Source organism: Drosophila bipectinata, chromosome 4, assembly GCF_030179905.1.
Source record: "Drosophila bipectinata strain 14024-0381.07 chromosome 4, DbipHiC1v2, whole genome shotgun sequence".
NCBI classification, from domain to species: Eukaryota; Metazoa; Arthropoda; class Insecta; order Diptera; family Drosophilidae; genus Drosophila; species Drosophila bipectinata.
In genome coordinates, this window is record NC_091740.1 from 11362628 (window position 1) to 11390479 (window position 27852).

At 41.9% G+C, this 27852-nt stretch overlaps 2 long non-coding RNA genes across 2 annotated transcripts in view; both read left to right on the plus strand.

Annotated features, from left to right (window-relative positions):
- Window positions 1-15153: 15153 nt before the first annotated feature.
- LOC138926876 (uncharacterized) overlaps window positions 15154-27852 on the plus strand; it is a 35967-nt gene continuing 23268 nt past the window's right edge. Inside the window, exon 1 of the long non-coding RNA XR_011443568.1 lies at window positions 15154-15264. This is a non-coding gene — a long non-coding RNA (uncharacterized lncRNA). The remainder of the gene's footprint in view (window positions 15265-27852) is intronic.
- LOC138926877 (uncharacterized) lies at window positions 24794-25833 on the plus strand. Its single transcript, XR_011443569.1, has 3 exons — window positions 24794-25123; window positions 25181-25602; window positions 25708-25833. It is a non-coding gene; the product is annotated as an uncharacterized lncRNA (long non-coding RNA).

Genomic DNA, 27852 nt, shown 5'->3' on the forward strand with positions numbered 1-27852 from the left:
CAGTAGCACTCTGGAGCTAAAGTAGCTACTGACGACGTTCATTATGGCACTGGGAACGTTGAACCGCCTTAGGGCTGCCAGTGTTTTGCTCCAGTCCGCCGTGTTGAAGGCGTTCCTGATGTCCAGGGTGACTATCAGGCAGTATTGCTTGGAGCCACCTTTCCACCTGGTTCCCGATATTGCGTTGCGAGCAATGCCGACCACCTCTGCTATGGCATCCACCGTTGACCTTCCCTTCCGGAATCCATACTGCTTGGGAGACAGCCCTCCCGCCTCCTCTATGGCAGCTTCGAGCCTCGCCGCGATCACCCTCTCGAAGACCTTGCCCGTTGCGTCCAGCAGGCAGATTGGCCTATAGGACGACGCCTCCTCCCTTGGTTTCCCTGGCTTGAGGAGCAGCAGGAGCTTCTGTACCTTCCACCTGGTGGGAAAAGTGCCTTCGCGGATACATTTATTGTAGAGCTCCGCAAAGCTGCCCGGCTGCAGAGCTAGAGCCAGCTTCAGGGCTCGGTTAGGAACCGAGTCCGGGCCGGGTGCTTTGTTCGGGGCCAGGCCTCTCCCTATGGCCAGTACTTCCTCTTCCGTTACCTCCTCATTCGCTTCATTGTCTGCTGGGGGGGTGGGAAGCTGGGTGACCTGGTTGCCGGCTGGGAACAGTGCTTGCACTATGGTCCTTAGCACGTTCGGGTCCGTGGGGGACTGGTTTCCTGCGCGCAGCCTCTTCACCACTATCCGGTACGCGTTGCCCCATGGATTTTCTTCCGCCGAGTCGCATAGCTCCAGGAAGCATTTCCTTTTGCTGTCTCGGATGGCCACCTTCAATGCTTTGCGCCGGTCCTTGAAGGCTAGGAGCCGCTCCTCAAAGGCGTCGCTGCCTCTCGCACGCTGCATGAGCCTCCTTGCTCTCATGCACTCAGCTCGGATGGAGCCGATCTCGACGCTCCACCAGTAAACGGGAGCGTGGTTCCTGCGGTAGCGGCTTCTCCGCTGCATGCTCGCCATGCACGCTGCCTCCAGCTTAGCAGCCAGGGTATCAGCCATTTCGTTGGCTCCGCTTGGTAAGATGTTGCCAATGTCGCGCGCTGCCTCGGTGAAGATCCTCGCTTGGAGCGTACCGACTCTGTAGCCTCGTGGTTTCGGGTCCCTCGGTCGTTCTTGAGGGTTACCAATTGAGCACAATATTGCTTCATGGTCGCTGGCCGTAAAGCTGCCGCTTATCCTCCAGTTAGCGCCATTCGCTAGCGAGGGGCTTGCGAACGTCAGGTCTATGATGGAACCTGCTCCGGCTCTGCTGAAGGTGTGCTGGTTTCCTTCGTTCAGCAGGACGAGATCGAGTGAGGCAAAGGTTTCTCTGACCACTCTCCCTCTCGCATTCGTCCTCGGGCAGCCCCAGTCCTGCGCCCATGCGTTGAAGTCCCCTGCTACAAGGACGTCAGAACGGCCTCTGATGTCATTTCCTAGGCAGTCCATCATGCGCTCAAACTCAATGGTGGTTAGGCTAGGTGCCATGTAGCAGCTGTACAGCCATGCCCCACCTATCCGAGCCCTTACAAATCCCTCCGCACTGTGCACTGAGTGCATTGTCGCGCCGGTTGCGCCGCAGCTCCAGATGGCGGCCTTCCCCGAAAGGTCAACTGCCCAGCGGTTGTCCGAGCCAGTCCTATGGGGCTCGCTTAGGAGCGCTATGTCCGCCTTCGTCTCCCTCGCCGTCTGCGACAGCACATCTTGGGCCGCCCTACAGTGGTTAAGGTTCAGCTGAAGCACTAACATCCTGTCGTCCTAGGTCCACCTTCTTTCGCTGACATGGGGCAACTTCTGCTTCCAGTCTGATGCCTCACATCCTTCCGGCCCTTATCTTCGCACGAGAAGCATCGTGGGTCCTTTTTGCAGGAGGCCGCCCTGTGGTCCGAGTCTCCGCAGCGGAAGCAACAGCCGCTCCTGTCCTTCGAGCTCTTGCAAGCGCTTGCGATGTGCCCCATCCCAAGGCACCTGTAGCAGCGAGCCACGACCTCCTTTTCCCTCATATGGCATACCGACCACCCAACCTTCACCTTGCCCACAGCAATGATGGTCTTGGCAAGGCTCGCGGGGAAAGCCACGATAGCGGTCTGCGTCTCGCCATAACTGCTTCTCAGCTTCTTTACCTTTAAGGCGCCTTGGTCCACCGCTGCCTGCTGCGCGATAGCCCCGACGATGTCCTCTGAAGTAGCTAGTGCGTCGAGTCCTCGTAGCTCGACGAGTGACTCCTTGGTCTCCTCCGAGTACGCACGCACCTCTGCCTTGCTCCCTAGGACCTCCTCGATGCAACCTTTAAGGGCCTTTGTGGAGTTCTCCTTCTTCCTGGCCAATTCCAGTAGCAGCCCGCCCTTGGCTGTCTTCCTCACCTTCTTGACGCACGGGCCAAGGTCGTCAAGCTTCCCGTCCTCCCTGCGAGTTACCATGCTTAGGATCTGACTGTACGTCATGCCTGCTGCTTGGATCACTATGGCGTCGGGTCTGGCTCGTCTCCTCTCGGGATTTCTCGGCTTGGCCTTCGTCCATTCGGACCTTCTCCTGATTGCTTCGCCGTCGCTTCCTTTGTCGGCACCCGGGTTCGCAACAGCTGGCTTGGACCTTGCCGCCTTGTTGGCCGTTGCTACTTTGGCGCCCGGGTCCCGGCGTGCACTCCGGGCTGTTTTGCCTATCACGACGCGTGCGCCTCTTTTCTCGCACGAGATGTTCGATTTGCTGATTAGATTTGAAGTGTTTGTTTCGGTCTACATCTTTCCTATGAGGAGTAGAGATTTTAGCTGCCGCAACGAGTACTTCTTCCAGGGCGCTCGTAGTGTAGTCGATGTCCGATTCCATGTTAAATTCCGGGGCGAGTTCTATGTGGGCACTCACGTCCTTTTTGTATTTTAGCCAGTCCGAGACTGCTTTGGCACTTATTAGATTGCGAGGTATGTTTTTTGTCACTGCAAAATCAATAAGGTCTGGGAGCTTTCGTGAGTCTGTTGGCCAGTATGTGGGACTTCCAGGGGAAACGTAGTCCAGTTTATTTTTCACTTTTATAATTGCATTGTACAATTGTCTTCCTTTGGGAGTCACTAGACGTGATCCCCAGTGCGTATGTTTGGCGTTGTAGTCTCCTGCGGCTATAAATCGATCCCCAAGTGAATTGGAGAAGTCCATAAATTGTCCTTCCGAGATTGAGAAACGAGGAGGGCAGTAAACGGCAGCGATTGAAAGGATTCCGTTGCTTGACTGAATTTGTATTGATGTGGCCTGCAAGAAGTTTGTTGCAAACCTTTTGTGAAAGTGGTGTTTAATGCGTTCTCTGATTAGAACTCCAGTTCTGCCGTGGGCTTTCCCATCTGGATGATCTGTGCGGTAGATTGTGTAGCCTCTTATATGAAAGTTGTATTAGTTTTTAAAATGCGTTTCCACTAGTAGCATAACGTCAATATGGTTTTCGGTCAAGAATTGTGACAATTCTAGTTAATGCCGTGAGGCACCATTGGCGTTCCACATTGATATTCGTAGCGCCTGCATAGATTATTTAGACTGTTGTTGTGCTACGAGCAGCTGTATCACCATGTTCTGGTTTTGAACAAGCGTTTGCATGGTCGTTTTCATGAATGACATAAGCTCCATCATACTTTGTTGGAGGGTAAGCATCATAGTTTCCGTTTTGCTGTGTGGCTGTTCTGGGGCCTGTTGAGCGCTTTGAGAGTTAAGCTGAATTGGAATTTCCTTTCCAGATCGCTGAGCATCGGAATAGGAGAAGCCGTTGGTGGTGTTTAGTGGACCGAATGAGGATCTCGCAGCTTTTGCGAAGAAGACGTCTGGCGTAGTTTTTGACGCAATGTACGCATTCTGTGGATTTTGGTTGCGCGTTTTGGTCGCTTGACGCATGCGACTCTTTAACTCCTTATACACCATACATCCTCTATAGTTTGCCGTATGGCTGCCTCCGCAGTTTCCACATTTCTTCACGGTACTGTCCTTGTTTGTAGTGCAGCAAGCGGACTTGTGGGCGTCCCCGCAGACTACACAGACAGCCCGAAGTGTGCAGTAAGACCTTGGGTGTCCATACTCTTGACAGTTAGTGCATTGCACTGGACCGTTGCGTTTATGTGGCTCTTCAACAGTGATTTTCCGATGCAAAAGATATTGCAGGTTGTAGATTGGGTGGACTTCGTTCATCTTCAGCGACCTGCTTTCTGGCTCGAGCTCGACCTTGAAGAGGGGTTGTGGCTTTTTATCTTTATTTAGAATGTTAATAACATTCTTGGCGGCGAAGCCCTTTTCTTTAAGGGCGGTTTTTATTTCCGCGGCGGTAACATCAGGTTCTATTCCCTTTACTACCACTTGTAGGCTTTTCAGCTGGTACGTGTAATAGTTTTTCTGTACAGTGTCCAGATATTTGGACACGATTCGGAAGTGCTCTTCATTCTTGGCTTGCACCTTTGTTTCATGGATGTTCCCTTTGATAAGCGAAACAACATGAAAGTTGTCACGTTCCTGATCCTGATCAAGAATATATATACTTTATAGGGTCGGAGATGTCTCCCTCACTGCGTTGCACACTTATGGACAAAATTATAATACCCTCTGCAAGGGTATAAAAATAAAACACATTGTAAATATAGATTTAAACATTAAAAAACAAAACATTTTAAATAAAGGGAAAAAAATGACAAGCACAGGCAGCTCCCAATCCTGGCGTTAATAACAAGGTGGTGATGGAGATGCCACAGGTCAAGCCGGTGAGGGCTATGAGTTAGTTAGCGCCAGTCGCTAGCGAGGGGCCTGCGAATGTAAGATCTATGATGGATCCTCCTCCGGCTCTGCTGTAGGCGTGCAGGTGTCCCTCGTTTAGTAAAACGAGATCGCGTGAGGCAAAGTTTTCTCTCACCACTCTTCCTCTTGCATTCGTTCTCGGGCAGCCCCAGTCCTGTGCCCAGGCATTGAAGTCCCCTGCTACAAGGACATCAGAACGTCCTGGTTTCATTTCCCAGGCAGTCCATAATGCTCTCGAAATCACTGTTGGTTAACCTAGGTGCCAGATAGCAGCTGTAAATCCATGCCCCGCCTATCCGAACCCTTTACACCTGCGGCCACCTGACCGCCTTATTGTCCTTTTTTCCACATTGGAAGCAGCAGCCGCTCCTGCCCTTTGAGCTCTTGCTAGCGCTTGCGATGCGCCCCATCCCTAGGCACCTATAGCAGCGAGCCACGACATCGATCTCCTTTCAATGGCATTATGTCCACTCAACCTTAACCTTACCTGACTATAAATAAGCATTTTAAATTAAAAAATTTTCCAAAAATTCGTCTTCTACATATATTTCTATTAAAACGGATTTTCAGAGTTAAAATCTAAATCACTATCACTATTGCTAGCATCAAAATCGGGAACATTGTTATTATATTGTTTGATGATTCCTAAGGTTCGATTACTTCTGCTGGTAGGGGTGGTTTATGTGCTTCAATATGTGTGAAAAAAGGGTTAATAAAATTTGTTTATGTATACATTGCACTTTAATGACACATAGTTACTTTTCCACTAGTTTTTTTTTTTTTTTTATTTTAACGTTGCTTTTATTTCGTGAATTTTCTCTTTGCGAGACTAACAAGAGTTGTATCAAATCATATATTTTTAACTTAACTAACAGTCATATTGACTGATACGGAGTTAGACGGCCCTAAAAATCGATTGCTGGGTTGGGAGGTCGTTGCGCCTAAGGCGGGATACGCTAGAAACCCGAGTCAATCCCCGAGCGAGAAAATTTGGGTGCGAAGACAGTTTTTCTTTGTATGACTCTTTTTGCTTCTGGATTTCGTCTTTCACTGCGAGGATGCCCAGATCCCGGTGGACGTTTTCGTTGCGAACATACCAAGGTGCCCCTGTGATAGTTCTCAAGATTTTTGATTGTGCGCGCTGTATGATGTCTATGTTGCTGCTGCTCGCGTTCCCCCATAGCTGGGAGCCATACGTCCAGATTGGCTTTAGGACTGAATTGTACAGTAGTAACTTGTAGTCCAGGCACAGTGGCGATCGTGAGTTTATGATCCAGTGGAGGCTGCTGGCTTTCAGTTTTAGGTGCATCTTTTGCATTCGATGTGCTTGCGCCAGGTAAGTCGTCTATCAAGGTGAACGCCAAGGTACGTTACGTCGGTAGCTTGAGGATCTGCATACCGTTTAGAAAAGCGGAGGGCATGTTTGTCTATTAAGAGTAAACGTTATATGCTTACACTTTTGTTCTTTTATTTTAATGCGCCAGATTAGCCAGTTGGGTTATTGCCTGCATTGGGCATCTGGAGCGACTAAGGATAGCGGTATCGTCGGCGAACGTTGAGGTTGTTAGTTGTGCGCTCGTAGGAATATCCGCAGTATACAAAACATATAGACACTGGCCGAGTGCGCTTCCTTATGGAACTCCAGCTTCGATGGTGTAGTCGCCCGAAGTAGCTGCGTTGCATCTCACTGAGAATACCCTATTGTAGAGGTATGATTCCAGTAGCTTGTGGGTGTATGTTGGCAAATACGTTTTAATTTTGTGCATGAGTCCGATGAGCCAAACTCGGTCGAAAGCTTGAGATACGTCGAGGAAAATAGCGCTGCAGTATTCGCTGCAGTTAACAAGCATTTTTCAAACAACTTAGACAAACAAGATAGAAGGCTTATTGGTCTGTATGATGGCGGAATTGTGTGGTCTTTTCCAAGGCTTCGGTATGATTATAATGATGGATTTCTTCCACTTTTTTGGGAAATAGCCAAGATTAATGATTCCATTAAATAGTTTGCAGACAACCTCTATAGCGCATTTTGGAAGTTCGATCAGCATCTTTGGGGTCAATAGGTCACCACCGGGAGCCTTTTTTGATTTTAGCCCACTTATGACTTTTTCAATCTCGTTCGTCCGGAATGAAGATGCGGCTGGCTGAGGGGAGGACTTTGGCTGAATTACTGGCAGGAGGAATGAATTTGAGGCTGGGTTTGGCTGGAAGACACTTTGGAGATGTGTGGCGAATGTTTCAGCTCGGTCTTCGTCGCTGCGAGCCCAGCATCCCGAAGAGTTTCTTATCGGGGTGGTCGTTTCAATTGTGCTTGTTGGCGAGAGATTCTGGATGTACCTCAGCTGCGCATTTTCTTCCTGTTGGTGAAGAGCCTGGTCGAGTGATCGGGTTGCATCCTTAAGGCGTTGTTTTGAAGCTGGTGATCTGCTGTTTTGCCTATCACGACGCGTGCGCCTCTTTTCTCGCACGAGATGTTCGATTTGCTGATTAGATTTGAAGTGTTTGTTTCGGTCTACATCTTTCCTATGAGGAGTAGAGATTTTAGCTGCCGCAACGAGTACTTCTTCCAGGGCGCTCGTAGTGTAGTCGATGTCCGATTCCATGTTAAATTCCGGGGCGAGTTCTATGTGGGCACTCACGTCCTTTTTGTATTTTAGCCAGTTCGTTTTTGGCGTCGTCAGGCTGAAGGGGTGTTCGGTTTTTTCTGGGCTTTGAAGAAGCGTTAGAAGCACAGGCGGGTGGTCAGATGATAAGTCCGAGACTGCTTTGGCACTTATTAGATTGCGAGGTATGTTTTTTGTCACTGCAAAATCAATAAGGTCTGGGAGCTTTCGTGAGTCTGTTGGCCAGTATGTGGGACTTCCAGGGGAAACGTAGTCCAGTTTATTTTTCACTTTTATAATTGCATTGTACAATTGTCTTCCTTTGGGAGTCACTAGACGTGATCCCCAGTGCGTATGTTTGGCGTTGTAGTCTCCTGCGGCTATAAATCGATCCCCAAGTGAATTGGAGAAGTCCATAAATTGTCCTTCCGAGATTGAGAAACGAGGAGGGCAGTAAACGGCAGCGATTGAAAGGATTCCGTGGCTTGACTGAATTTATATTGATGTGGCCTGCAAGAAGTTTGTTGCAAACCTTTTGTGAAAGTGGTGTTTAATGCGTTCTCTGATTAGAACTCCAGTTCCGCCGTGGGCTTTCCCATCTGGATGATCTGTGCGGTAGATTGTGTAGCCTCTTATATGAAAGTTGTATTAGTTTTTAAAATGCGTTTCCACTAGTAGCATAACGTCAATATGGTTTTCGGTCAAGAATTGTGACAATTCTAGTTAATGCCGTGAGGCACCATTGGCGTTCCACATTGATATTCGTAGCGCCTGCATAGATTATTTAGACTGTTGTTGTGCTACGAGCAGCTGTATCACCATGTTCTGGTTTTGAACAAGCGTTTGCATGGTCGTTTTCATGAATGACATAAGCTCCATCATACTTTGTTGGAGGGTAAGCATCATAGTTTCCGTTTTGCTGTGTGGCTGTTCTGGGGCCTGTTGAGCGCTTTGAGAGTTAAGCTGAATTGGAATTTCCTTTCCAGATCGCTGAGCATCGGAATAGGAGAAGCCGTTGGTGGTGTTTAGTGGACCGAATGAGGATCTCGCAGCTTTTGCGAAGAAGACGTCTGGCGTAGTTTTTGACGCAATGTACGCATTCTGTGGATTTTGGTTGCGCGTTTTGGTCGCTTGACGCATGCGACTCTTTAACTCCTTATACACCATACATCCTCTATAGTTTGCCGTATGGCTGCCTCCGCAGTTTCCACATTTCTTCACGGTACTGTCCTTGTTTGTAGTGCAGCAAGCGGACTTGTGGGCGTCCCCGCAGACTACACAGACAGCCCGAAGTGTGCAGTAAGACCTTGGGTGTCCATACTCTTGACAGTTAGTGCATTGCACTGGACCGTTGCGTTTATGTGGCTCTTCAACAGTGATTTTCCGATGCAAAAGATATTGCAGGTTGTAGATTGGGTGGACTTCGTTCATCTTCAGCGACCTGCTTTCTGGCTCGAGCTCGACCTTGAAGAGGGGTTGTGGCTTTTTATCTTTATTTAGAATGTTAATAACATTCTTGGCGGCGAAGCCCTTTTCTTTAAGGGCGGTTTTTATTTCCGCGGCGGTAACATCAGGTTCTATTCCCTTTACTACCACTTGTAGGCTTTTCAGCTGGTACGTGTAATAGTTTTTCTGTACAGTGTCCAGATATTTGGACACGATTCGGAAGTGCTCTTCAGTCTTGGCTTGCACCTTTGTTTCATGGATGTTCCCTTTGATAAGCGAAACAACATGAAAGTTGTCACGTTCCCGATCAACGACGCAATTTTGTTGACCAGGGCACTCGAGCTTTTTTCCCTAATATAGATTGGAGGGGGCTTGAGTTTTTTTGCGGTGTCTTGGGCTGGTTGGTTTTCCTCAACCTCCGCCAGTAGGGCAAATCTGTTAGTAGTGGATCTGCCTGGTTCTTTATCGATATTCAGGACACAGTTAATTTTTGTTTTATTGCCTGCCGGATTACTCTGTGGGCTAAGCTTGCGCTTAATTTGGATGTAGCGATCCATTCCAGTCTGTGTGGCCGTTGCCGCTTTGGTACTTTGTGAGGTTGTTGTTTTTGTACTCGCTGTAGTCGTTGACGTCGCGGTACTTTGAGTTGGAGAGGTTTTCGCTGTTGTTGCAGAAGTTGTAGCGCTGCTAGTTGTTGGTGCGAAATTTGTTTCCCATATTGGAGGGGGGATTTAACACTGCGAACTCCATGACGCGGGAGTCGGAGTGAGCAGAGCGGGTGAGCAAGACCGTGCCCTTTGGGTTTCAGCGGTCAGTAAAGCCGGGTTGCTTATAATCGCCGATTTTTCCACTTCGGTATCGCGGGTTGAAAAGTAAGAGTAGAAGCCGTTTCTTTGGCTCACTGAACTTCTACGCTCGTTCTTTTGATCGTTGCTCAATGGGCTCATTGCGTGGCTCTTACTTTTTTTTTAACAATGCACTAGTTTTGGTTTAGCACATAACAACTGCTATAAAAAGCTTTTCTGTCGCTTTTAGTAAATTGTAGTTCAGCGTCTTTTCGCTTATATTGGGTTACCCCAGTTTTTTTGATTAGCTGTATTATGGTGCAGTTTTCCCGGAGCTCGGACAAAGCACGTCCGCTCAGTTCGGTAGTTCGTATACGTATGCCACTAGATGGCACAAAATTTTTTATAATCCACAACAGACGGGTTAGTAGGTTAGCTTTTTTCTACCTTTGGACAACACCAATAAACGCATAAAAAGAACACGTTGTCAAGCTTGAACAAAGTCTTTTTTTAATAAAATTATTATACATACATACATTTGTCTTTCTTTTTTATAATTTAAGTCAAAATTTGAACCATGGAGAGATACACCATCCAACAACGTGTTAAAGTTATCCAGACTTATTTTGGAAATGGGCTTTCATATCAAAATGCATATCGTGCACTTCGTGTTTTTTTTGGTCAATTTGATCGTCCAAATGTGCGTACTATCGCAAAAATCGTGGAAAAATTCGAGCGAACCGGGTCTGAAGATGATGTGAGAACACCAGTGCATGCTGAGAGATGATAACGAACTTTTTATGGCCCGGACGATATGGATGTGGACGATTCTGGATTTAGCATGACGGTGCCACTTGCCACACAGCTAACGAAACAATGGCTCTTTTGCGCAACAAATTCAATGGCCGTGTTATCTCACGTAATGGCGATGTCAATTGGCCACCAAGATCATGTGATTTGACACCGTTGGACTTTTTTCTTTGGGGTTATTTAAAAGAAAAGGTGAGATAATTCGGCACATTAACGGCATAGAACCTCCATTATGCCTCAGGGACATCGAAAATTTGGACCATCGGATGGAGGTGTGCCGCCGTGGTCGCTGCGCCCATTTGGCCGATATTTTGTTCCATATATAATTGAATAATACCAATATATCATAATAAAAAAAATTACAATAATTTCCTAAATAGTTTGTGTTTTATTCAAAGTCAACATCGGCCCTTGAAATTTAACCACCCTTTACTATTAAATTTTTATACCCTTGCAGAGGGTATTACAATTTTGCCCAAAAGTGTGCAACGCAGTGAAGGAGACATCTCCGACTCTATAAAGTATATATATTTTTGATCAGGATCACCTCCTGAGTTGATATGAGCATGTCTGTCTGTCGGTCTGTCCATCTGTCTGTTTCTACGCAAACTAGTCTTTCAATTTCAAAGCTATCGACTTGAAACTTTGCACACATCCTTCGTTCCTTTGCACGCAGTATATAAGACGGAACGGCCGGGATCGGCAAACCAAATACTATAGCTGCCATATAACTGATTGATCGGAAATGGTAAAACTTCGGGGTAAAAATAAAACTTTGGTTTTTTTGAAGATAGGAATTTGGGAATTTTTTTTAAATTTTTTTATTGTAATAAATTGGTTATTTTATGATATTCTTATAATGATCGGCCTATTTCCGATTTTGGCGATATATAGTAAAATTGTTTACTCGAGTCGAACTAATTTCCCGTCAGTTGACTAAAGACAACGCTAAGAAGAATAAATTAACGAGCAACGAATTTAGTTTCACGTCTTTATTCAAATGAACTCAGCTTAAGACTAATTTCTTGTGACAAAAATCTTTCTTGTGCTGCCCTTTGTTTACAAAAGTATGGGAGCGATTGGGATATGGATTGTTCATAAGTTTGGGAGTAAGAGTGCCGCTCAGTTGTTTACATTGATTCAGCCTACGCTGCATATTCTTATGTTTTGGTACATAACTGAATATGTGAATATGTCACTTCCCTCCCCTTAAAAAGGGTTGCCTATGCTTGGGCTGGCATTTAAGGGTACAATGTAGGCAACTGGTCTCGTGCCGGTTCTGTTTCTTGTTGTGGTTCTTGATTATTTTTATCTTGTTTTCTAAATTTAGTACATAAAATGGTGAGTGGATTTAGTGTAACAAATTTTGATAGGGCAAGAAAAATAATAAGAACAATAACTACAATTATTATAATTACGTAAAACTAAGAAACTAACACTACACTAGTTTCTGAAATAAGTTTTAAAACGTCATTGTGTTCCACCATTTTTATCTTGGTTACATTAATCGGTGAATACAATGGTGTTAAATCAAATTCTAGACTTATCGAATTTTCGCTTAAAATAACATTTTAAAATAACATTATATTTTTAATACATTCATTATTAACTTCTTCATTATCTTGATTATAAATTTTATTCTCATCTTCAAAATATGATTATTGTTCTGAATAGTCTAGCTGATACCCATTATGGTCGGGATAAGGAATTATTTTAATCGTGTTAATGGTTTTGTGATTAATAGGGATATGTGAAATAAGTAGTAATTCATTATTTTTATAGTCAATCCAAGTTGATGTTTTAATTAAAAGTATGTTTTGACTGTCAATGCTTTCTAGTTTATCGTAGTTGAGCAACTTTGGATTAAAAAGTCCAAGACGGGAAAGTTGCATGCCCATTTCTATATCTTCAATATACTCAATAAATACTCAACAAGCGTGTCAATACTATTTTATTTGCGGTTATTTTCGTAATAAGTAAGTTTCTGTAATCCTTCATTCACAAACTTTATAACATCAGTTAATTTATGAAGTTGAATTGAATTTTCTGCAATTATATCTATTTTTTGTCAATTTTTATTCTATCATTTTCATCAAGTGTGCCAAAAAGAAATTTAATGGATGAACCTATTATGTCAAATAGTCCACGTTTCTGCCTATTTTGCTGATGAATAGTTATACCATTTAATTCTTTTAGTAGTTTATTGTACAAGTACTTCATTCTGGACGAGTCTGTGATTTTTTTACCGAAAGAGTTTGTGATAATATTGATTTCCGTTAAATTAATTCTTAGACAGTGATGTTCATATATTACCGGTATTTGAATTGGAATGCTTGAGAAGAGTAAATAGCCAAGGTCGGAATCTGGGTTGGTTATTTGAATTTGTTGAGTGTGGCCCGTGGTGAATAATAGAAACAACATCATTGTACAGAAGGTTCCTGTGGGAGTTTAACGGCATTAGTTATCTTTTGTTTCTTAAATTGTGTTTTGTAGTATTTGGTTTCTCTATTTCGATTAGTAATTTTGTAATGGTCTTCGTCTATTTTTTCCACATTTTTATTTGCTTTAAATGGATTTTCTAGTTTACCCTTTTGAATTGGTCCTTTTCTGTATCTGGTGTCAATGTTAAATTCCTGTCGATCTTCATTTAGTTTATCTATTTTCCTTTCTTTAATATTTGAGTGTCTAATATTGGATGCCCAGCCTATAAGAATATTTGAGCAGGTGTTTGTCCAGTGTTTGTCCTGTGTTCTGTTTTAGCCAGATTGCATATGTTGCATTCATTTATTATGTTCTGGATTAATAATTGGCTATTGGGAAAGAAGTGATTTTCTTTAAATACCAGGATGTAAGAGTTTTTCATGTGATTGAAGTATAATTTCTTTAAATTCGGCATATGAACAAACATTCTTTAAAAGGTAGAGGCTGCGAATTACTTTAGTGTCGGTGGTATTATTAATTTCTCTGTGTGCTCTTTGAATAAGTTCAAAATCTACATGGCTCTCATTGTTATTTGAATAATTTTCAAAAATTATTTGTTTCTTGAAATAATTTATTGGTTTTTCTGTTAAATGAATAAGGTTGCTATTGTCTTCGTCTGCACTATGTTGAGTAACTTCGCTATGATGATTTTCTTCAATTTTAATTCTTGATAATGAATCAGCCACTTAATTTTTTTTTCCCTTTAATATAGTCGATTTTAAATTGGTGTTCATTTAATTTAGCTCTCCATCTCTGTAACTTGGCATTTGGTTCTTTTAATGTATGCAGCCATCTAAGAGGTTGATGGTCACTAGCAATGAGGAAATGTCGTCCTAGTAAATAATGTCGAAAAGTTTTAGTGGCCGAAACTATGGCGAGTAACTCCTTTTCGATAGCACTGTAATTTAATTCGTGTTCATTGAGTGTTCTGCCAATAAAGGATATAGGATGGCCATTTTGAGAAAGCACGGCTCCAAGGGCTAAATTACTAGCATCTGTGGTTAAAGTGAAATTTTTTTCGAAATCGGGTAATTGAAGAATTGGTTCTCTAATAATTAAAGCTTTAAGTTTTTTGAATGCTTCTATGTAGTCGAGATTTTTTGTATCTATCTTTGCTCCTATTTTTAAACATTTGGTCATGGGTTTGGCTATGTCTGCGTAGTTTGGGATAAATTTACGATAATAGCCGGTTAATCCAAGGAATGCTCGGATCTCTTTTACTTTTGTTGGAATTGGATATGAAACTATAGCTTTAACTTTAAGGGGGTTTGGCTTTATGCCATTAGGGGTTACGATGTGACCAAGAAAGCTAGCTTCTTTTTTTAAGAATTCACATTTGTCTAACTGCAAGCTTCTGCAAGTTTAAAAAAAAAAACTAGTTGTAATGAATTTAAATGTTCAATAAGGGACGTGGAAAAAATTATAATATCATCTAAATATACTAAACAGTGTTTGTTAGGTAACGGTCGAAGAATATTATTCATGCACCTTTGAAAAGTAGCTGGTCCATTTCTAAGACCAAATGGCATTCGGAGGTATTCATAATGACCGCTTTTGGTGGAAAATGCGGTTTTAGATATTGATTCTGGGTCCATTTCTATTTGATGAAATCCCTTTGCTAAATCAATGGAGGAAAAAGAAAAAAAATAGTTGACTTATTGGTTTATTGTCGTTCTTTTAAGACCTCTAGAAGATCAATTAGGCTTGGTATTATTTTTAAAACGAGTAATTTCTGACCCCACCTCAAATTTGGATATCAAATTTTGCCGTCGGCAACAACAATTTTCGTTTTGGTGAACGACCGATAAGTTTGACACCATAAGTTATCGCCTAAGCTGCCATACTTTTGATAGAATAAAAAAGCAAGTTAAAAATACTTGTATAATCAAATGGATGGCGATAAATTTGTAGAAATTGGGTAAACTATGTTTTTAAAAATTAATTAATTTAATTTAATTAGTTATGTTCTAAAAGTGTATAAAAAAAATGTTGAAAACACCGGAATGAAATGAAAATGAAACCCATTGAAAAGGTGGCATCCCCTTAACTTGGCTTTTCTGGCTTTTCCCCTTAATTCTTTTGGCTACGAAAGATGTAATTGAATATAAAAAAGGCATTTTTTCGCGTTGTTTGCTGCTGACCAAACCTCAAATCACCTGTTTCGGCAGCAAGAAGTTATGAGTAATGAAACGTTTCGATAGCAAAACGATAACTAATAACTTGTGAAAACCGGAGCACCTAAAAACGAAAATCTCGGTTTTGGTCCCAAAACGAAAACGAAAACCGAAAGTGAAAACCGGAGCATGCCTGTATATTTAATTTTACCAGAAGCATCATTTTTTTTTGGTACTACCCAGGTAGGACCATTGTATGGTGAATTACTTTCTCTAATTAATCCCTGATTAAGCATTTCTTGCACATGGTTTTCGACTTCATTTTCGTGTGCTTGAGCAAGTGGGTACTGTTTTGAATAAATTGTGTTGTGTTGTATTTAGTACGTGTTTAATGGTGTTTGTAAATGTTAGATTGTCTCCTTCTTTATATTGAAGATTTTTGAATTTGTTTAATAAACCTATTAACCTTGTAGTTTCCTCCTGATTTAGGTGATCTAGTCGAAATAATTCAAAATCTATTTTTTTTATTGATTCCTAAGCTGAATTTTTATTTGTTTCTGGTGCCTTTTGAATATAAAAATTTTGGTTTTTATCTGATTTTGAAGTAATTAATTTGTATGTTTTATCAAAAAGGGTTACTGTGCTATTTTTATTATTTATAATTGATTGTGCATTTTTCAACAATTTTCTGCCAATTAGTATATCATAATTATTAGAAAAACTGTGTACATAAAATGGTTCATTTGTTATAAAAATACTATTGCTGGGTAACATAATCAAGTCGTTCAACGTAATAGGACCATTTGATGTCAAAACTTCACATCTAGTATTTTGTATAGGAAGATGAAATATATTTTTATTGGTTTTATTGTGGATCCTGTGTGTATAAGGTATTTGTATGTTATTTCTATGTACTGGTGTTGTCCGGGGCTGTTAACCGAAAATTTTCGTTTGGCTCTGAGCTATTTTGATATTGATAATTTGTATTTTGGATAGATTGTACCTGTTGTTGCCCTTCATTAATCATCCCATGGTATTGATTGTAATACTGTTGTTCATAATAATTGGGTTGTAAATTGAAATCTCAATTCGTCAATAGACATTTTAGTTTGCTCACTGTCCGATGGTCTTAGTCGTTTGGTAACCGGGAAGTTAGTTTTTTTAGAGGTGGAAGGTTGTTGCTGTTGAGGGTATATATTTCCTTTAAAATGTGCTGTTTGAGGAGTTTGAATTTTATTGGAATGTTGTGGGAAAGTATTTTTATGAGTTATCGGTTGTGTGTTCATGTATTGGTTGGGACCGAAATGATTTGGTATATGCCACATGGCTTGGTTGTAAGGAATTTGTTGTGTAAAGGTGGGTCTAAATCAGTGGTCGGCACCCCAATACATTGATATGATTTTACCGCATTAGTGTTAGTAACGAATAGCAGAAAGTGGGCTTTGAGCATGACGTTTCACACATTTATACTGTGTGTGTGTGGCAGAGCTCGGGCAGAGAAATTTCCTATGCCCCCGAGATAGGGCCGTGCCGACCTCTGGTCTAAATGATTGATATGGGATTTGGGTATTTGTATTAAATTTGTGTGATTTCGAATTCTGAGTAGGGTTTGCATTTTTGTTACGGTTTTCTGTATTTTTTAATATGTTCTTCATATATTCCCTCATTTTGTGCTATAGTTATTAATGATCTTAAATAGTTGTATTGGTAATTTTCTAACCAGTATTTTTATGGAATCTTTAATCGCCTGCACATAAATAAGAAATTCTGATTGGTTAGATGCAATTTTCCAGATGCAATTTTGAAATTAGTAGTTGACGTCGTCTTTCTGCTTCTTCGCAGAATGCTCTCAGATTTCCCTTATAAGGCGTCTCCCTGAAGTTCTCCAGTAATTTGTAGTTCGGTGTCTGCGGCTTAAATTCTCCAATTAGCCTTTACCTAAGAGTAGGCCAATCTTCGATGTTTTTAAGGCCTAATGATCGTGTTATGTGTCCGTCTAGGATTCTTTCAATAGCTCCAAGTAGAATCCTTTGTTGTCGTACATCATTCGTTTGGAAGAGTAACATTACATAGTCCACTCTGCTGATGAAGGTGTAGAGGGTTTCTGGATCACCCTTAAATGGCATGATGTCTTTAAGTAGCCGACGAGCTTCAGAAAGATTGTTGTCGTTTAGCGCCACGAAAATCGTTTTTATTTTTATAAATATTTTATTATTATTTTTATTTTGATTTCACTTATTTAAGTTTTAGTTTTGTTGTTTTTAATTTTTCTTTAATTTTTATATGTTACACTTATTTCTCTTTTTTAACTTATTTTGATTTCACTTCCACTTTTTGTTGGACAACCGAATTGGTATCCAATCCAAGTTGAAAGGGTTGAAGGGTCGCGTAATTGTTAATCGAGAACTGAATTATAGGTTCTTTTTTTAGGTTCTTTTTTTTGGATACTTTTTGTATCCTACCGACTGCGCCAGTAAAATTGTTTACTAATTTTATGAGTCGAACTAATGTCCCGTCAGTTGACTAAAGACAACGCTAAGAAGAATAAATTAACGAACAACGAATTTAATTTCACGTCTTTATTCAAATGAACTCAGCTTAAGACTAATTTCTTGTGACAAAAATCTTTCTTGTGCTGCCCTTTGTTTACAAAAGTATGGGAGCGATTGGGATATGGATTGTACATAAGTTTGGGAGTAAGAGTACCGCTCAGTTGTTTACATTGATTCAGCGTGGGATCGCCTACGCTGCATATTCTTATTTTTTAGTACATAACTGAATATGTGAATATGTCACTTTACATTGATTCAGCGTGGGATCGCCTACGCTGCATATTCTTATTTTTTGGTACATAACTGAATATGTGAATATGTCACTATATATCCAGTTATAACTGCAAGGGTATATCAACTTCCGCCCGAAATAAGCTTTCCTTTCTTGTTATTATTGAAATAGATTTACTGTCTATGAAAAATTTTAATTTTCGTCGAAAAATCGTCTGGCTGACCCAATATGCAATGCTTGAATTCAGATTCAAATAAATTTTGGGAAGCTCCGTAAGGCGCAACTTGAAAGTATCCCTTTTTTTTTTTTTTTGTTTTTTTAACGTTTTGAATGTTGAAATTTTATTCTTAAGATTAGCGCACTGCTACCAAATTGACAGTTTAATCTAATCGCTTTTTACAACTTTTTAACAATACTTAGTCTAAGCGTTACTTAGGGCAAGTGATTAAATGGTTTTTTTATTTTAACTTATTTTTATTTATGTTTATGCCAGGGTGACGATATGGCTAAGTCAAGATCCGGTTTGGTAGGTCTTGAGGGTGGTGTCTTTTTAGTCTTCTCTTGACTCGATTACTTGGATCAGCGCTCCTAATAGCAGCGGTACCAAGTTGTTTAGCTAGGCTGTTGGGGTGCTCATTTAGACGTTAGACGATGTATTTCCGAGCAAGTTCCTGCAGCTTGTCTCCGATTTTAGGCACGTTCAGATCTCGTTCGATGTCTCTGGATCGCATAAACCACGGAGCTCCAGAGATCCTTCGAAGAATTTTCGCTTGCAAAACTTGGATTTTGTTCAGGTTGGTTTTTGCAGCGATACCATAAACCTGGAGTCCGTAGAAAAGACTTGGCGCTAGTATAGACTTGTAAATCTGCACCTTACATCCAAGTGCGAGCTTATTGCGTGGTGTGAGGAGCCAGGGCATCCGAGCCACTCTTGCTCATTCACTTCAGTGATTGGAGTTTTTGTAGTCATATCTGAAGCGTAGATAGAGTATAGAGTAGAGCCGAGGACGCTACCTTGGGGAACACCAGCAGAGATCGGTTTGGTGGACGACTTTTATCCATCAGCAGATACGTGGAATGTGCGTTCTTCCAGGAAGCTTTTCACGAGCTGGAATAGCTGTGGCGTAAGAAGACTTTTGGCTTTATACAGGAGCCCAGGGTGTCATACTCTGTCAAAAGCCTGCTGAATGTCAAGGAAGGCAGCTACTGCATACTCCTTCTTCTCAAAAGCTTCTAAGGCAAAGTTAACAACTCTGTGCAATTGCTCCATGTTGAGTTCCATGTTAAAGACGAAAGCCTAACTGGAATTCCGGGATCGCACTGGTGACATTCTCAAGAGTAAGTTGCCTCTTCAGAATCAGGCTTTTCTATGATTTTTCCCAGGGATGGTTAAAGACTAATGGGCCTGTATGAGTCCACGTCAGTTGGCGATTTTCCTGGTTTTGGAATCATATGTATGTTTGCCGATTTCCAAACCTTCGGAAAGTATCCCACAGTTAGTATGCTGTTGAACAACGTCACCAGGAATTGCAAGGCTTGATCCGGTAAAAGTCGGATCGTCCTATTGTCCAAAAGGTCTTCACCAGGAGTTTTATTTGGCGAGAGTTGACCTACAAGTTCTTTCACTTCTGTCAGTGAGACAGGGTTAGCAGGCAGACTCATTTGGAATGGAGATTCTAGGAACTCTTCAACTTGTCGACGTATACTTTCAGGCGAGTATTAGTAAGGCTTGAAGCGTTGCTCAAGGTTGTTAGCAAACACTTCAGCTTTCTCTAGGCTCGTACAGCACCAGCCACCTGAGGGATTTCTTATGGCTGATTTTGGGGTGGGCTGAGCCTTATACCGTTTTGTGATACGCCACAGCGAGTAGTTAGAACTAGCATCTGTGTCTAGGTTTTGCAAAAATCTGTCTATAGATGCTTGTTTTGCTCTGGCGAGCGCCTTACTTAGACAGTTAGCCAGCCGATTATATATCTGATGGATTCGGACGTCTCCCGTTCTTGAATATTCTCTTCTTACTCTTCGCTTTAGATTGAGGAGCGCACCAATTCTGGGTGGTAGCTGGGGATGTATAGATGTCTCTGTATGTTGATGATTGCTGGGTGCAGCTATCTCAGCAGCCTGGTTTATCATGCGCATGAAAAGGCTGATGGCATTGTCAATGTCAGAAGGTTCCTGGATTTCTATGCTAACCTCGCTCAGCTGTTCTAGGTGGACTTTGAAAGCGTTTAAATTAGCACCTCTGGCAAGGAGTCGCGAGCGCTGTGGTTTTCTCTCATGTGTTGCGTGCAGTATGGCCATTATAGGAGTGTGATCCGAGGATAGTTCATGGATTGTTCTTACTTGTAGCCTGTCTATAGCGTATCCATTGATAATGAAAAAATCAAGCGCTGTTGGTGTTAGTAGGGGGTTATATAGGTAAAAAGTGGGTTCACCCGTGGAAAGTACTTGGTAATGCCCGTTCGCAATGACTTCTTGCAACAGCTTACCCCTTCTACAGGCACGTAAGTTTCCCCGGCAATGAACTTACTTCCAAATCCGGCCAGCAAGGATTCGAATTCTGATTGAACCCATGTTTTTGATGGAGGTAGATATATTGCCACTAATCTGACATTCCCTTCCGAAGTCTGTAATTGGACGCTAGCTATCTGTCTGTCGTTGCTAGAGACGGAGGGCAGGGGGATGTGACTTAGGGAATCCTTTATAATAACTGCAGAGCCACCTCTGCTGTTGCCACTGGGGTGGTAAGCACCCCAGTAAGCACCCTTAAGGCTTCAGCTGATATGAATCTACGCGTAGCGCATGCTGGATGATTGGTTGTCGGGAGTCTAGGTCTCGGCTTTTGTTTTTATTTTTTTCTATTCTGACTGGGCAGCTTGAATCTGTCGTGGCGTGGTTACCACCACAGTGTACGCACAAGTATGAGTCGCTCACATAGAGTAAGGAACCAGTAGCGTGAGGCCCACTAAATTTACCACAAACTGGGTCCAGGACACAGTAGTTTTTCGAGTTCCCAAAAATTTGACATCTTTGACATTAAGGCAATTCCTTTCTGCGGGAAGCACGCTCGACAGTGACTCTATATCTCCTAAGATTTTTTATTTTTAGGGAATCTGCTACGTTTGCACCCTGCTTTAGGTTGACATAAAACCAGTTTTGCCTAGTTTTAAAATTTATTGTGGCTTCATTATCATTTTCGTTAACCTCTATGTTCTTCCAATCTATCTTTTTGGGGCAGTATATGTTAAGGACCTCAAAGCCGTTGTCAGTAAATCCCTGTTCAATCTGTGATTTCGGAACATTTGAATGGATTCCTTTGAGAACTACTCTGAAGGCCTTGTCTTGTTTTAGCTGATGGTGCCAAAATTGCCAGTTAAGCGATGTCAATGTTTTTACAGCTACCCTAAAAGCGTCACAGTTGGCTGCATATATTCTAGAAACACCAAATTTGGAAGTACGAATGTTGTAGTTAGTGGAGCCAATGCTATGATCAAGAGACTTTTCCAATAAGACCGTTTCCAATAAGACGTAAGCGATACGTTCGGTACGCAAATAGCTGGTATCTTGTTGGATTTTGCGGATTGATCGTCACCACCAGGTGGAATTGTATCCCCACTGATAGAGTCAACATCCTCCAGGTCCTGTTCCATTTGTTCTGCTTCAGCAGCCAGAATTGTGAATCGATTGTTACACAATGCGTTTGCAGAGGAAGAATCGGTCGGCTTGTTGATCGCCGTTGTGGTCTGCAACTTAGTTTTGCGGATCGGGGGCGGAGTGCAGACAGGTAAAGAGGGCTGAGTCACGTCTATTCGTTTTCGGCTGACTTTTCGTCCAGGAGCTTGGAACAAACATTTACTTGGCTTATTCGCTAACAGAGTTGATACATTTGTCAGCGGAGACGTAGTTGAGCATATGCTGCTGGCCGCAGTCGCAGCCACGGTGTAAGTAGAGGTATTGCCCAAAATTGTTTTGGTGTTTGTAATGGTGCAGATAACACTAGTAGAAGAGTTACTGCTGATTGTCACCATGGAGCTGGTGATTGCTGTTTGATCAGGCATACCTGCAAGGTAGGCGGAATGATCTGAATGGCGGGCGCGGATTTGGGATCTTATATCTCCAGGGTCTGCACCAGCTATTTGTCTCATCTTCTCAAATTTATCGCTTCTATTGCTAGGCTGCAAGCGAGCAGATGACTATTCCATTATATCACTTGACTTTATACTTATGACGTATAAAGGAAATGATGTTCATTGTTCAATCAAAGTCTGCAGAATAAGTTATAAACAACCTCCCGCTTACGCAACGCGCAGAGCGAGGGGTATAGACACCACGCTTTAGGTCTCGCTTATCGCTGTTGGATTTCTCGACAATAGCAGCCACCGCTTTGCAGTGGTCGAAAATAGACTTCGTGTGAAAGGTGTACACACGAGCGGGAACGGATTGAAAGAGGTAATTATCGAACACACGTCTTTACTCTACGAATGCCGGGGGGGAACTGCCTTTTTTACTGAAAACTCTAAACGAGTAAAAAGTCAAACATGTTTTTCGATCTCAGTATTAGGCATAAATCTGAAAATATCATCGATACGGAATTTAAAAAAAATGCAACATCCCTAGTGAGGATACATAGCTGTATGAGTCTGTTTATTTATGAGGCGGGATCCTCGAGGAGAGTCCTACTATTGGCTCTTATCTTTATTTAGAGTTGACCTTACAGGAATGGCTTTCTCTATCCGCACCTTGCTACCCGTTCGGTAGCTTTAAGCTAGGCATTTACGGCGTCATATCACTAACTTTTCGGACCCAACCGAAGATTTGTTTATTTATTGTTGGAATCCTTGTAGCTATTTTAAAAATGAAAGAAGCCCGAAGGAGGCTATTCTACAATAAAGTAATTAAGGTAGAGTTAAATGACAAAAATTTAAAGAATGGCCCAGCTCAGTATCACAGCCAAATATTTTTTTTACAGTTATTAAAAATAGGGAACAAATTTTTCCAAAAACTTTATTTTAAAAAGCTGCATTAAAAATATGCATTATAAATATATATAATCATTCATTTGCGAGATATATTAAAATATATTACTTGAGTCACTGAATTTTGATCGAGAACAAGAAAAGCTATCTATTTTTTCGAACAAAAAGTCGTTGGCGTGTTCTATAATCTTCATGTACAATATATTTACATGTATTTAATATTTATGTTACAAAGTTTGAAACGTAAATATTAAAAATGCTTTTGGACTTCTATAAATATACAATTTTCGTGTCACCGTTTTTGTTACCATACTCCTCCGAAGCGGCTAAGCCGATTCTCACAAAATTTTGTGAGCGTATTGAGTAGGTCTGAGAATCCGCCAAAATCTATTTTTCATCCTCTTAAATCCTGTTCGACATACCAAAAATCGCACATAATGTGAGTTACTACCTCATCACACTGACAAACTCACGCTACCATAGCATTTTAACTCAATTTAAACTGGGGCAAAAATCCTTCATCATTTAGTTAATACATTAATTCTATTTATTAGTGTTTTGTATAGTGAGCAATGCCAAAAAATTTGGTGATTTGAGGGGGTGATTTGAGCCGTGATACAAGTAGATCTCGAAATATGCGAAATAGAAGATTCGAAAGAACCGAAGAACAAATCCAGCAACAAAATACTGATGTACATATTAGAGTAGCACAATTCCACGTTTTCACTTCCCCCCTTTTTGTATGTTCTCACTCACAATTCTAATTGATAATTAAACTCACAATTTTAATTGATAATTTAATTTAATATTAATTGTTTCATTTTTTTTCTTTTATGTTTTCAGTTGATCTCACTCTTAAATTTAAAACATAGATTAACCTAACACCTAACCAAGGCACCTTGGGACGAATACAGATAATGGATTAATACAAAAACAAGAAAGGAAAGCTAACTTCGGGCGGAGCCGAAGTTTATATACCCTTGCAGTTAAAACCAGATATATATCTCAAACATCGGATATAGTTATAGTATATACCAAATACCATTTCCGACCGTTCAGTTATATGGCAGCTATAGGATATAGTTGGCCGATCCTAATGAAATTTCCTAGGTCGGATTAACTGACCAAAAATATAATCTGTACCGAATTCCAGCTTTCTATCTTCAAAAACACGAAAGTTGGGTCATTTCCGATTGTTCAGTTATATGGCAGCTATAAGATATAGTCGGCCGATCCTTATGAAATTTGGCATGTCGTAATGTTTTGCCAATAGCTCTCATGTGAAATTTGAACTCTCTATCTCTAAAAACACCGAAGTTATACCATTTCCGATCAATCAGTTATATGGCAGCTATAGGATATAGTCGGCCGATCCCGGCCGTTCCGACTTATATACTGCGTGCAAAGGAAAGAAGGGTGTGTGCAAAGTTTCAAGACGATAGCTTCAAAACTGAGAGACTAGTTCGCGTAGAAACGGACAGACAGACGGACAGACGGACAGACGGACATGCTCATATCAACTCAGGAGGTGATCCTGATCAAGAATATATATACTTTATAGGGTCGGAGATGTCTCCTTCACTGCGTTGCACACTTTTGGACAAAATTATAATACCCTCTGCAAGGGTATAAAAATAAAGAACAAAAATATAATTTAAATAAATAAATATAATAAACAACAGACAGGGTTTGAGGAACTTTTAAAATTCAAATTCTCAAAAAAAAAACCTGGGGGCCACCCAGGAAGAGTGACCAATTTTTTTCCGTGAAATTTTCGCCTTCGGGTGGCTCCAGTTGGAAAATGAGCTCCAAATCTTATTTATTCGAAATGTACTGAAGAACTACAATTATGATTTAAGAATCGTTATGATCTTGGCTTCGATTTCATTTTTTTTCTCGTACTTACATCAGAGCTCCGTAGAAAATTCTTTAGAAATTTAAACTGAATTTTTCCCACGTTTCCTTCTCCTGTTGCCATTCATTTTCCTTTTTATTTTCTCCTAGTTCCCTGCTTTCCTTGCAGTCACAACGGTTGGATCCCGCCGGTTCGTCCTGGCTTCTTCTTTCTCGGGTCCAATCAATTCGCCCAATTGTGCCATCTCTATTACCACCATGCCTTCTCTAGCTATCGTTTGCAGACACTATCGACACCTAACAGCACACTACAGTTTCCTGAGCTTGCGAGGATAACAGGAGTGGAAGAAAAAGTGTCGACTGCTTTGATGCTTAGACCAAACCCTGAGATACCTGTTGATTCAGGAGCTAGCCGGGCTCTCATTGCTTCAAGTCTTTGGCATGAAAGACGCCTATTGGCTGCCCTTGTAGGTTCTCCAGTGCATTAAGTGAGTTGCCAAGAACTTTGAATACCCTACACTTCACACTTCACATATTTTTTGCAGAACTTGGCGTTGATGTTCTTGAGGAGGTTGCTGAGTACGAAACTCCTCTTATACACTTCTTGCCCCAGTTAGTACTTCACTTCCCTGGATTTTAAGTTGTGCCTCTTCATATGCCTGGTGAATTCGTTCCTGTATCCCGGAGCGCTGGAATTTTTGTCTCTCCTACCTTCGAAGCTGCTGAATCTCCGACTCGTTCAACGCCTTAAGCTTTCGGGCCAGCTGGTAATCTCCACCGTTCAAAAACATATGCTGCCCGAACATTGCGAAATACGGGAACACCCCTGTCGAGCAATGTGATGCTGTCCTCAGTGCCGCCTGTACCTCCGGTAATTGCTCATCCCATCGGGCATAATCCTCGCCAATATTCACTCTAACGGCAGCGAGTACCGACTGATTGACGCGCTCGGAAGCATTTGCTTGCGGTGAGTATCTGCCCGTTTTCATGTGTGATATCCCGTAAAGCCGCATCATATCCTCCAATTCTTTAGAGACAAATTGCCCGCCATTGACTGTATGTATAATTTCAGGAACTCCAAATAGCGTGAAAATATGTTTTTTACTTAATCCAGTCACCGCCACCGACGTTGCTTTTGTCATAGCTTTAAGCCAGACAAACTTTGTGATGTGGTCTATCACTATAAACAGCATGGTGTTGCCGCGCCTGGATGGGGGGTATTTTCCGAGGAAATCCAAATACAACTTCTGCAACGGTCTGTCTGTTTCCACTTCTTTTCCCATCGGAGGTCTTGTAGTGTGCGTGGTGTGCTTATTTTCTTTACAGCGATGCAGGAAGTAACCCATTCGTTCAGCTGTACCGCCATGTTCAGCCAATAGTACATTCGCTGAAGCCTCGCTAATGTCTACCGGATTCCTCCATGAAGTGCTATCTCCCCTCCATGCGCTTGCTGCTCTAATGTACTTGTTAGTTCTTCGGGGATCCACAATTTAAAGTCGAACTCCTCGCTGTCCTCCCGGCAAAAACGAGTCTTCTTAAAGAGTAAGCCTTCTTCCACCCGTAAGTCTGGGAATCGATCTCTTTGCTCTTTAACTAGTTTCATTCTTTCCAGGTACTCCTCACTTGCGAATGCCGTCGTCTCCATGTTTAACAGGCTCAGCTCTTCTACATCGTTGGGGCGTGAGAGAGTATCAGCCACCACATTGTCCTTTCCTTTTTGATGCTCAATGTTAAATTGGTAAGGCTGTAGCGCTAGAAACCATCTGGCCAGTCTCCCTTCCAGATTTTTAAACGACATCAGCCACTTAAGTCTCGCGTGATCCGTCAATATGGTGAACGGCATCATCTCTATGTATGGACGGAACCTTTCAACAGCTTTGACTGCAGCCAGACACTCCTTCTCGGTTACACTGTAATTCAGCTGTGCGCTTCTCAGCTTTGCCGAAAAGAAAGCAATCGGTCGTTCTGCTTTATTGTCGTTCTTCTGGAACAACACCGCGCCGATACCTTCATAGCTTTGTATAAAACCTTCTGTACCAATTCGCGGTGCCAAGGAAACTGCGCAACTGTCGGACGTTTTTTGGGGCTTCTTTTCTTTAATGGCTGCGATTTTCCGTGGATCTGTTTTCAGAGCGCCATCTCCTAGAACATACCCTAAATACCGCAAGTATTTAAAGCAGAACTTTGACTTCTGCAACCCGATGGTCAAATTCGCCGTCCGTAAGCATCTTCCCACTTCTGCTAGCAACTCACAATGCTCCTCAAAGGTTTTCGAGATCATTAACTGGTCATCCAGGTATACGAACACTCGGTCTCTGAGTCTCTGTGGGATGACTCTATCCGTCAACCTGCACAGTTTTTGCGCCGCATTGAATAACCCAAAAGGCATCCTCCGAAACTGATGCAGCGGCCTACCAGGTATAGTGAAAGCCATATACGGACGACTCTTTTCATCCAGTTTCACTTGCCAAAACGCATGTTTCAGGTCGATGCTGCTGATGAAAATAGTGGCCACCCAGTTTTTGGCCAGAGAATATTTTCGTCCAAGAACATCAGCCTAGTTCCGTGAAGAAAAAAGTGTTAAAACCAGCAGGAGTTAAAATACCCGATATCAGATCCACTGACCAACCTTCCACCTCTTCTTCGTCCACTAACCCAAAAAACTAGTATCGTCATTTACACATACCTATCAGAATACACATACCTATCAGAATACTTATAGCCTTTACATAAACTTGGTTAAAACCGGAGATCTTTAGCTCCGAAGTTTTTCCAAGTAAGTACACTACCTTTAGAAGGGATCGACCTCAGCGAAGGGGGATGGAGTCCTCATTTCGGTAGACTCCACTCTTGTTTCTGAAGAGGTGAAATCACAAGAGTTTGGTGACATTGAGTTTATTTGCATTAAAATCATTTTGTCCGAGAAATCTTTATACATTACAGTTTTGTATATACTGCCTTCGTCAAAACCGCCCACATACATACAAAGCCACAAAATTTTTTTGAGTCATACATGTATAGAGTGATAAAAATAGAATCGTATGCATGAGCGTTCCCCCCTCACCAACAAGCTCGACGAAAAAAGTTGACCGTTTTGGGCCCTGATGTCCCATCTATGTACTTTATAATCTTTGGTTTCTTCTTCCATTTTCTTCAATTGAGAAAAATGCTTCTTTTTATACTTCTAATAACACAGTGCGACAAAAAAAAATTGGAG